We start from the raw sequence: 12,782 nt of genomic DNA, 5'->3' as shown, positions 1-12,782 counted from the left end.
TATTTATATTTAAAATTCACATTAATAGTGTAAAAATATATATTTTTTTATTTAATTCATAAGCGTAAAATATATATATATATAGTGTTGATTTTACATATATTCTTTTTATTCATAAATCTATGAGCCCCTTCTCATTGTTTTAAAAAGCTATATGCTAATATAATTGTTTGATCATTTTGAATTATTGATCCCCTATAAGCTTAGAATATTTACAAGAAAATGGTCCATACAAAGAGATCAAAACTCTATTTCAAATTAAAATAAAATTTGTAAGATGTTTAGTACCTTTAGGAGGAACAGTATCGATGATATTAAGGTAGGAAAGGTGGGTTCCTTAATAAAAAAACACTCTCACATCACTCATGAGATGGATTATAAAAATAATATTTTTCTTTAAAACTAATCAAATGGACACTTACTAGCATCTACCGAAAATCTCATTTGCCTTTTATAAGAAATCAAATGTAAAACATGGAACATAGAACACAAACATTTTTAGTCTTTGAAAAAGTTTTCCCTTTTCTTTTTAATTTCGAATTATCTAATAACCTTTGTTTTATCTTGAAAAGAGAGTACTGGAAGAACAAAATAGATCGATTCATTTCCATCAAGTCAATTTAACAACTAATAATATTTACATATATTAGTGTTATAATTTCTAAATCCTATTCTCTCATGTTTCTTTAATTATTTATGTATTTAGAGATTTTTTTTTTCCTACAATCATTATCTTGACATCTACACTCGATATCATGGCGTCTTGTCTATTCTTGCACTCCAATGAAGCCACGATGGCTATAGCATGAGTTGTCCTACGAGGCCATTTTGAGACCACATCTCCAAGCTCTAAATGTTGGTCACGGGAAGTAAAATAGATTGGATGTGATGTTAAATGTGATCACGTACTTTGTTGCCCAAGTCTCTTGTGACCACATAAGACCGTATAAAAGGAGAACGCTGGTTTAGGAAAGTGAGCTCTTCTCACAGGAACCATGCAACGTCTCTTTAATTCGTACTTCGTGTTATTGTTTTCTCATTTACATTAATTAGATCTTGCTATTTCCGTGACTAATCTGTATTAATTAGCATGATGGATCGATGATTCGCCTACTCTTTTTGGATTTGATAATGTAAAAGGTAAGATGGAGTATGCTAGTTTTATTTGGACCTTAACGAGAGACTCAGACATCATTTTCGAAAACCTCAATCGAGAAGGTTAAATTCTCTCGAGTAACATTTATTTTATTAATTATAAACTTTGATTGCAATTTAAGGATGATGAGTATTAGCAAGAAGAGACGAAGTCATGACTATACCTAATAAAAAAAATTTTAGCGTAAGAACTTATAAAATAACAAAATTAATACTTAATATAGGGTGTGATTTTTTTTTTCGGGATCACATCTTTCTACACATCAATTTATTCATAATTTATAAATATTTTATTATAATTTATTTATTTGTTAAATAAGTTAAAAAATAAATATAGTGATGTTAACTCAATGAATCATCTAAGTGGCTCTACGTAGTGGTAGAGGAATGTCCATTCTTCGTTGGAATTCAATTTAGTGCTAGTAGGAGGTTGTTCTGAAAATTAAAAATAAAGATAAATCAGTAATACTAAGTAGGAACCCAAAAGTTAACTCAAAATAAAACATGATAAAAATCAATAATCTCATTGATGTATATAAAATACCCGAAAGAGTACTCCCCCAACAACGGATGGAAGCAAACTCATATCGCTCTCTCAACAACGGATGGAGTGGTGTCCCTCACACGCTAAAGTGGGGATATGTTCTTCCCAACAGCAAATGAAGATACCATCCAACTGCCACATCCGACGGCCTACTAATCCCCGAAGGGAATTACCCTACTTGCCCTTAGTAGGATAATAACACTATCTCATACTGGTCATGTCTACATCACGATGAAATAATATACCAAAAATATCTCTTTTAAACATTATTCATGTCAAATACTATCAATAGCCTCAATTTACTTAAACCATAGTTCAATCGATCAGATTAAACTCGATTTAACTACAACCTAGTTGAACCGATCTTTAATCCTCATTTAATTGATCTGGAACTACCATATATTAGTATAATTTGGACTAAATTAGGTTCAAATTAGGTAAAACTGACTTGAATAAGTCAATCAATTCAGAATCTAAATCGATCTAGACTAATTAAGTTTGGTTTAGTTCAATCAATATTTGAGCTCAAATCCAACAATAATATTGGGCTAGGCTAAGCTAGGCCACCTCATATACTAGTTTAGTGCATTGCACATGATTGTGCATGCATCATATTAGGTTGGACCAACCTTAGCCCACGGATTGATCATATGCATTGCACATGACTGCCTATGTTGGGCTAGGCTGGGTTAGCCTACGGGCTAGGGCTTGACCCGCGAGTTGAGTCTAGCCTACAAGCTGGGCCTGGTCTATTGATTTAGCCTAGCTAGTGGGTTGTAACCTGACCAATGGATTAGGTATAGCTTGCGAGCTATTTTAACCATATTCATATCTAATTTCATCAATATCAAATTATAACAATATATATTGACCGACCATAATACATTAAAACATAAATTAAAGAATAAGATTGAAATATAAAATTCAATACAAGGAAATGATATTTGTAATTCAAAAAGAATTAAAAATCATACTTTCAATACATATAATATATGCATAATTTCAACATAATCTAATCAAACAATAAAATTCTAAAGCTTAAAAGGGATCAAAATTTTTCAAATAATATATTAGAATCTAACAATAAAAAAAACATTTAAAGGATTAAAAAATATTTTTTGAACTACTTATAGTATATTTTAATCCGGATAAGATTAAAAGGTAAACGATAATACAATATAAGAAAATAATATTCTTAATCCAAATATGAAAAATCAGATATTATGTATTTAATACATAAAATATATATAATTTTAATATGTTTAAATCTAAAATAAAAACTTTTAAAGAGGATTGAACAATCCCTTAAAACTTTAGATAATATATTTTAATCCAACAATAAATATTCTGACATTAAAAGGATTGATAAATATTTTTAAACTACAAAAATTTTTACATTTAAGGAATTAAAATAAAAATAAAATATTTTTTTTTTTCAAAAAGGTAGGGAAACCTATCTCTCCTCAATATAATGTAACTCCTTGTTCCTCCCATTGTTGAGTTCGACTAGTGAGGAACGAAGGAAAGAAATTTCTTCCCTTAAATAGGAGGATATGAGCCTCTATTAAAGAAAGTTCTCCTTAATTTTTATATTTATTTCATATAAATTATTTTTTATTTAATATACTAACAAATGTGATATCATTGTATTTGGAATGCTTAATAGTCATTTCCTAATTCCAATGGCAAGTAAGGAAATAAAAGTTGATTCCTAAATTAAATATTTGATTTGATTACATTTCTCCCCTCCTAAAAAAAATTTGGTCCCCAAATTTAGCATACCTTAGTAGAATAAATGAGGATATTACTCTCGTATATCTGCTAGTCATAGGTGCCCAGCAAGCCAATCACGTGAGTGATGACACGTGTGACTTAATATAGAATCTTTTTGCTTATTATATTTTGGCATATATCACTTTATAACTATTGCATAAATACATACATATATTATGATGTCCTTGGATTTGTGCAATGGGAATTGGATCGTGATGAGATCACGATAATGAGATTGATTCACATTTAAACACATATCCTAAATAATCTTGGTCATAGGTTACTCGAGAGGGATATCGTGATAACCGGACAGACTGGTGTGCTGTATACCCGTCCATATGATGGATGCAGCTGGTCTCATAGCTGCTTGTGTGGGGACACTAGGGATACAGTACATGTGCTCATTGGAGAATGAGTTCACTGATTGATCCGCTTACGGAATGTTGGATGGTTGATGATGCCTTATTGTCAGACAGCGATTCCGTAGTCCTAGTGGTGTATCTGGTCCTTAGACTTGAGACACCAATGATGTCCTGTATGAGTGCTCCACTCTTTGATACCAGACTTATAGGTTTGGTTGTCCCAGATCTAGTACAACTGGTCATTGGGAGTGGTAGTCGACCTTACGAGGGCTATTGAGTGTCGATAGAGGATCATCCATTCTCGGCGTCATGAGAGGAATATCCCATGTGTTCTTGCTCAGACAAATCCCTGGCCAGGGTCATTCGGGTTGTGAGAGAAAGAGTTCTCCGGGAGAATCCGATTAGAGCGAGACTCGAGAAGAAACCGTGTGGGTCTGACAACACCATGCTCGATATACGGTCTCTGGTATATTAGATGGATGAGGGACTATAGGTACACGGTAACTGAGGACAGACATGTCCAATGGATTGGATTCCCCTATATCGTCTGGGGACTACGGTGTAGTGGCCTAGTACGTCCGTAGTCGATGAGTCGAGTGAATTATTACAAAGATAATAATTCACTGAGTTAGAAGGAGTTCTGACAGGTATGACTCACGGCCAGCTCGATATTGGGCCTAGAGGGTCACACATATATGGTAGGCATTGCGATGAATAGAGGTTCGGATATGAGATATCCAACGGAGCCCTTGTCTTATTGGATGCAGATCCAATACCCACTAGGGGAGGACCCATTAGGGTTTGACAGGGGACCTCTATAAATAGGAGGGATTCAAAGCCCCATGGGCTAGAGAGCTTTTGTTTACCTTTTTCCTTTTCTCCTCTCCATCTCCACCTCAGAGTAGGTCTGGAGTTTTTGAGGAGCGTCGTCGCAACCCTGTTGTGTGGATCACCGCTAGAGAGGAGGACGCTTGACCTCCTTCACCCTCTCCTAAGGATATACAAGGAAACAGGGATATACGATCTCCCTAGGTAACACAATCTACTCTATATGCAGTTTCATATTTCACGGATTTTTGCGTACCAATCTTCGCACGACGACGAACATCTCTTTGGGAATTGGGGATTTTGTTTTTCTTGTTCTTCCGCTGCGCATATGATGTCGCCCCCAAGGATTTTCCAACAATATCTTATTCTCTTTCCTACGTTGCCTCTTGGTCTAAATGGTATTGCCAATAAATCTTTATCAAATATATTATTTTATTCCTTATAACATTTCTTTCCTTTCCAAAGTTGGTTATTCTATAAAAGTTACATCATAGAAGTTAATAAAATATGTCATGTGATGGATCACTGATATATCTATGAAGTATAGATACGTGAAAATACATCATGGATGCCAGCCAAAACTAAAGGTAATGCCAACCGGTATGCCACAAGCCCGACTTTTTATAAGATCTCAAATAGGCTAATAAATCTAGGGGCTAACTTCCCCCTTTGACCAAACCTCATGACTCCCTTGGTTGTTAACACTTTCAAAAAGATGTGCTCACCAACTTCAAACTTTATATTTCTTTGCCTTCCATCTGCATAACTTTTCTGGCAACTTTGAGTTGTTAATAATTTTTGACGTATAATTCAAATATTATAAATATCTTTTTGAATTAATTTAGGTCTCAAAAGCTTTCGTTCTCCTACCTCATCCCAATATATAGGTGATCTACACTTTCCTCAATAAAGAGCTTCAAATTGGGCCATCTGTATACTAGAGTGGTAATTATTATTGTAAGAAAACTCAATTAGGTATAAATGTATATCCTAACTTCCACCAAAGTCTAAAGCATATGTTCTTAAGATGTCTTCAATAGTTTGTATTGTCCTTTCAGATTGACTATTAGGTTAGGGGTGAAAAGCTTAACTGAACTTTAATTATGTGCCTAAAGATTTTTGTAGACTTCCCCGAAACTTAGAGGTGAACCTTAGATCTCTATTTGAGATAATGCTTACTGACACCTTATGATATTGAATAATCTCCTTAATATATAAGCTTACTAATTTATCAAATAAATACTTCTTATTAATAGGAAGAAAGTGAGCAGGTTTAGTAAGTCTATCTATTACTACCCAAATTCTGTCATATCCTTTTGCAGTCTTGGATAATCCTGACAAAAAATCCATAGTGACTTGCTCCTATTTCTATTAAGAAATCGAAATCCTTTGTAATTTTTCCATAGGTACTCGATGTTTTGCCTTCACCTATTGGCATATCAGATATTTAGAAACAAACTTTACTATATCTCTCTTCATACCATACCACTAGTAGTTTTGGCATAAATCCTGATACATCTTGGTAGTCCCTGAATGGATATTAAATTTTGATTTGGGCGCCTCCTCCAATAATTGCATCTTTACTGGATGGCTTTTAGAAACACAAAGTCAGTTGTGGAGTGTAATAGAACCATCTTCGACTTAAAGGAATTCATGTCTAGATTCTTAAGTTATCTCCTTAACTATCATATGAAGATATGCATCTTCCTTCTTACCTTCTTTAACCTTTTCTACCAAATATGATTGTGCCATCAAACAAACAAGAAAACATTTATTTGTCTCCGATAAAAGTTTAAATTGTCAGTCTATCACTCTATCGTTATAGAATTCCTTTGAATATTCATATAGATTGCAAGACTAGAAGCATTTCTACTTAAGGCATCAATAACTATATTAGCCTTCCCAGGATGGTAGTTGATATTAAAATCATAATCCTTTGAAAGTCCAACTATCTTCTTTGTCTTATATTTAAATCTTTCTATGTAAAAATATATTTGAGACTCTAATAATCTATAAAGATTTCATTTATCCATAGAGATAATGCCTCCAAATTTTTAGTATAAAAATGATATCTGCTAGCTTTAAGTCATGAGTAGGATAGTTTTTCTTATTAGGCTTTAATTGCCTAAATGCAAAAGTAACTATCCTCTCATTTTGCCTTAGAACACAACCAAGCCTTTATAGTGAGGCATCACTATATACGACAAAACTTTTTCCCCCTGAAGGAATCACCAAGATAGGAGCACTGGTTAATTTCTTCTTTAATTCTTGAAAATTTCATTGACATTTATCATCCCATACGAACTTTATATTCTTTTATGTCAACCTGGTTTAGGGTTCTGCTATTTTTGAAAAGCCTTCTATGAATCTTTTATAATATCTAACCAAACCCAAGAAGTTTCTAATCTCTGAAACATTAGAAGGTTAATTCCATTTTATCACATCTTCAATTTTGTAAGGGTCAACAGATATACCAACACTCAAAATTACTGAGAAACATAACTTCAATGAGCTAAAAATTGTACTTGTTTAATTTGGCATATAGTTTCTCTTATCTTAAGACTTTCAGGATTATCTTAAGATGGTATTCATATTCTGCCTTGCTTTGGGAGTAGATCAAGATATCATCAATGGACATAAATATAAATTTATCAAGATAATAGTAGAATACTCTATTCATAAGATCTATGAAGATAGTCGGTATATTTGTAAGTCCAAAGGGCACTACTAGAAATTCATAATGATCATATCTTATACTAAAAGTAGTTTTCTATATATCTCATTCCCTTATCTTTAGTTGATGATACTCGGATCTTAAATCAATTTTCAAGTATACTTGAGTACTTTGAAGTTGATCAAATAAGTCATCTATTTGGGGCAGGGGATATTTATTTTTTATGGTCACTTGGTTGAGTTGTCTATAATTGATGCATAGCCGCATGGATCTTTCTTCTTCACAAATAGGACAATAGCACTCCAAGATGATACACTAAGTCAAATAAAAAGCATTTCCAAAAGCTCTTGAATCTGTTTCTTTAACTTCTCCAACTCAATTAATGTCATTCTATATGTGCAGTGCTAGGTAGAAGATCAATTGTAAATTCAATCAGCCTATTTGGTAGCAATGCAAGTAGATCTTCAGGAAAAATATCTGAAAAATCTCGTACAATAGGGATGTCCTTTAATACTAGCTTCTTAGACTCTTCTCTAGAAATGAAAGCTAAGTACCCCTGACATCCTTTCAGTAATAGTTGGATAACACTCAGGCTGAAATAATAGAAGAGAGATTTTCTTGAATCCTAATAAACTTGAAAGGTGGTATCTAGGGGCAAGAAAGTAACAGTCTTTTGAAAATAATCAACACTTGCATGGTATGCTAAAAGTCAGTCCATACCCAAGATAGCATCGAAATCTTGATATTCTAGTAGAATAAGATCTATTAGCAAATCGTGACTTTCAATCGTAATAATGTAGTTTCTATATATCTGATTTAAGTATCAAAGAGTTTTCAACTGGTGTTACTATCATTGACGCATTACTTATTATCTTACGATTCTTAAGCAATTTTATAGCAAAAATAGGGTGATATAAAAGAATATGTAGAACTAAAATCTATAAGCACATATGCAAGCATACCACAGAGTGTGATAATATCTTTAATAATAGATCCTGAAGCTTCAACATCTTGATGGGTCAATGCATAAACTCTCACTTGACCTCCCTCTCTAGGCCCTAGTTATTGTTGTCCAATTGTTTAGGGTGGAGCTCGACATATTGCTTCCAAGGGTAGTCCTTTAATATGTGCTCTGGTTGTTGACAATAAAAGTATACACACTATCTCATGGGGCATGAGGTGAAAACATAATTTGTCTTCCCATATAAATAGTATCTTATGATAACTTGATTACTAGGAGCTCCTACATGTTGATGCCAAAACTATTTGCCCTTGCTTTTTTTAAGGGTTTAGAATATAATTCCCCATACACAGATAGTGCAACACTAAAATATTGCTTTCGATCCTTTGCTTGTTATAGTTCATTATCCAATTTCTCTATCACCAAAGCTCGATTTAACACTTCAGTATATATTGGTAAAATCAATACTGTAATGGACTTTCTAATTGATGATCGAAGTCCCCTCTCGAAATGACGAGCTCTTTAATTTTCATTAAAAGCAATATGTGAAGAGAATTGAGCTACCTTAGTGAAATAATAATCATTTTCCATTATAGTTATACTTCCTTGGTGGATGAGGAACTCTTGTTATTTTTTAATGTGAACTGAATTAGGAAAGAACTGCTCATAAAATGCATCCTTAAACTGCTCCCAAGTCACCACATTACCTCCTATTAGGATCAAGAGCGGCACTAAGGGGGGGGAGGGGTGAATTAGTGCAGTAAAAAAATTACGTCGGCTTGAAAATCTTCATACGATAAAATTTGATTCTGACGAAAACTATTTCATTTTTCTTTAATGAGTAGAGGAGAGGGGATTGAACGAAAACCATTCCGACAAAAATCATTTTGGGTTGTATCCCACGAACTTGCATCGTGCCGTCCTTGATTCCAACTTATCGGGGTTGTATCTTTTAACATGGGCAGGGCAGCCCCAAATCTTAACAACAATAAGATCGGGCTTCTTCCCTTTTCATATCTCATATGGTGTAGATACTACCGACTTAGTTGGAACTCTGTTTAGAAGGTAAGCTACGGTCTCTAGGGCATATCCCCAAAATGAGATGGGTAGGTCAACGAAACTCATCATGGACTGTACCATGTCTAACAGCATATGATTTCTCCTTTCAGATATACCATTAAGCTGAAGTGTATAAGGAGGTGTCCATTGGAATAGAATCTCATGGTCCTTGAGGAACTAGGTAAACTCTATACTTAAGTACTCAGCTCCTCGATTTAATCGAATAATCTTGATACTCTTTCTAGTATGGTTCTCTACTTCATTCTTATACTCTCTGAATTTTTCAAAGACTTCAGACTTATACTTCATTAAGTACACATGTCTATACCTTGAGAAATCATCAATAAAGGTAATAAAATAGAAGTAACCACCAATGACATGAGTTGACATGGGTCCACATACATCACCCTATATGAGTTTCAATAGTTCAATGACTCTTTCTCTAATTTTACTAAATGAAGAATTGGTCAGTTTTCTATGAAAGCAAGGCTTGTAGATTGCATATGACTCATAGTCGAATGGATCTAGATATTTATCATTTAACAACTTTTGAATATTTTCCTCATTGATATGACCTAGCCTATAATATCACAGGTATGCACTATTCACCTCATCTCGTTTCCTCTTAGATACACTTACATTCATGATATATGGAGTAGTGTCTAACATAAATAAACTATTATGCAATGTTCCTCTCGTGATGATCTCATCATCCAATAATATTAAACAACTATTGTTCTCAAAAACTAATTTATATCCACTGACTATCAAACATGAAATAAAAATAATATTTTTAATAATAGAATGAATAAAATAACATGCATCCAATATAATAACAGCTCTACCAGGCAGATGTAGGGTGACCTCGCTAATAACTACAACAACTTTTGATCCACTACCCATCTTGAGGCCCATCTCGTCTCTCACCAATCTCGTAGGCCTTGTCAAAACCTGCAACGACTTATAAATATGATAAGCACTATCAGTATCCAATACTCATGTGTTATAATAAGAGTTTGACAAATGGAGACTGATCATGAATGTACCTGAAGCTTCTCCAAGCTTCTGTTTTGCCCTCTCTGCAAGATACTCTTTGTAGTTCCTCTTCCGGTGCCCATCTTTGCCATAGTGTAAGTATTGACATTTATCCTTTGTTGGGTTTTTCTTAGCAACCTTTGCTTTACCTGGTCTGCCCTTGCCCTTGCCCTTCTTAAGGGACTTTTCTGCTTTCCTTTTCTTTCTGGTCTCACTAGTGTAGAGAACTGACTTCTCCTTTTTGATAGTGCTCTCTACCTCCCTCATTATATTGGGGAGTTCTGAGAGAGTCACCTCAAGCTTGTTCATATTAAAATTCATTATAAACTGTGAAAAGGAATAATCTGGTAGGGATTGAAGCACAATGTCCACACATAATCATCTAGGATCATTCCTAGACCTGTGAGTTTCTCTATCCACTCAATCATTTTTAAGACATAGTTCTGAACTGGTGTCCCCTAAATCATCCTAGCGCGGAAAAGCCTCTTGGATATCTCATATCGTTGAGTCCTTCCATGTTTCTCAAACAAATTGAGGACATATAGGAGAATGGATCTGACGTCCATCTTTTAATATTTTCTTTGTAACTCAGGAGTCATAAAGCCCAATATGTAGCATTGAGCAAGAGTGGAGTCATCAATGTACTTCACGTAGTGAGTGATCTCATCCTCGCTTACCCCTTCCTCGGGCGTAGGCATCACTGTATTAAGGACGTACGCAATTATCTCCACCGTGAGAACAATTCTCAAGTTACAGAGCCAATCCGTATAATTTGGATTAGTAAGGCGGTTGACATCAAGCATGCAATGTAAGGGATTTGAATGCGATATTTTTTGAAAATAAGGATGCAGTAGAAATGAATAACATGCATATTTTGTAAAAAACAAACAATCAAAATATGAACTTCTATCTTAATATGCTCCCACTATTTTACTAGCAAGTCATGCAACACCCTCAGGATGTGAAACGAAAGTCTTCAGTAGACTTCTAGTGGGGATCGGGATCCAATCATCGTCTTAGTGTAATCTCGAGGGACTTGACCAATCACACTAAGCCGAAAAGGTAGACAACTCTAGTCGATCACAACTCCTTGTGATTGTCGTCCTATTCGACATATATATATATATATATATATATATATATATATATATATATATATATATATATATATATATATATATGTATATGTATATGTATAGGGAGATCGTATATCCTTGAATCCGTGAAATAAAAAACTACGTGTGTGAGAGATTGTGTTACATAGGGAGATCGTATATCCTTGAATCATTGCAAATATCTAAGAGAGGGTGAAGGAGGTCAAGTGCCCTCCTCTCGAGTGATGATCCACACAACAGGGCTGCGATGACGCTCCTCAAATCTCCAAGCCTGCTCTGAGATGGAGAAGAGGTGGAGAATAGAAGAAGACAAATAAAAAGCTCTAGCCTATGAACCACCAGTTCCCTCCTATTATAGAGGTCCCATATCAATTTAACCATAATGGATCCTGCCCTATTGGGTATTGGATCTCATCCAATTATCCAAGTCTCTTAAATTAGTAGATCTTTATCCAATAATCTCTCATGGGCTCTTATTGAATCTTATTAAGAAGATCCAATAATTCAGGGGCTTATTGGATATCTAATAAGATAGGAGCTCCGGTGGATATTTCATATCCGAACCTCTACTCATCGTAATGCTTACCATATGTGTCTGACCCTCTAGGCCCAATATCAATTTATCTTTTTTGATTGAAATTAGCCCTACGTCACTCAAAACGTAGATTAGATCAAAACTCATCAATTGATTTCATTATCAAAATCTGAGATTCAACAATCTCCCCCTTTTTTATAATGACAATCAATTGATAACAGAGTTTAAACTAAACTCCCCCTATCAATATGTTATATTGATACAAATCTTGAATTCAAGTCAAAGCAATTTTAATCATGGAGCCAAAAATTTAAATTTTTGGGTCTTCCGAGTACGAGCGGTACCATTGCCTACAGCTTGACATTGGATGGTACCACCGCTTGTAGCCTGACATTGGATAGTACCACCACCCAGTCTGGCGATACCACCACCTGACACACTATCACTAGGCAGTACCATTGCCTGACAGCCTCGGAGACTAGGTTTGTTTAGTTTTCCAACTCACAGATGATTCTACCGCCTGTTACGATGGTGACACCTCTTGACCCAACATTTGGGTCACTGAATGAGCCTCTTAATAGGCCCAAAATCACTCCCAATTTAGGCCCAATTGGCTCATAATTGAGTTACATTATTTCACCCCAATGCCGATTCAATTAGACCTAAACTAACTCGATCTAGGAAAATTATTACAAAGCACTTAATCATATATTTTTCAGTATATCATTGGTTCTTCTAGCA

The sequence above is a fragment of the Musa acuminata genome, chromosome BXJ2-9 (assembly GCF_036884655.1).
Source record: "Musa acuminata AAA Group cultivar baxijiao chromosome BXJ2-9, Cavendish_Baxijiao_AAA, whole genome shotgun sequence".
Classification (NCBI taxonomy): Eukaryota; Viridiplantae; Streptophyta; class Magnoliopsida; order Zingiberales; family Musaceae; genus Musa; species Musa acuminata.
This window is presented reverse-complemented; position numbering follows the sequence as displayed.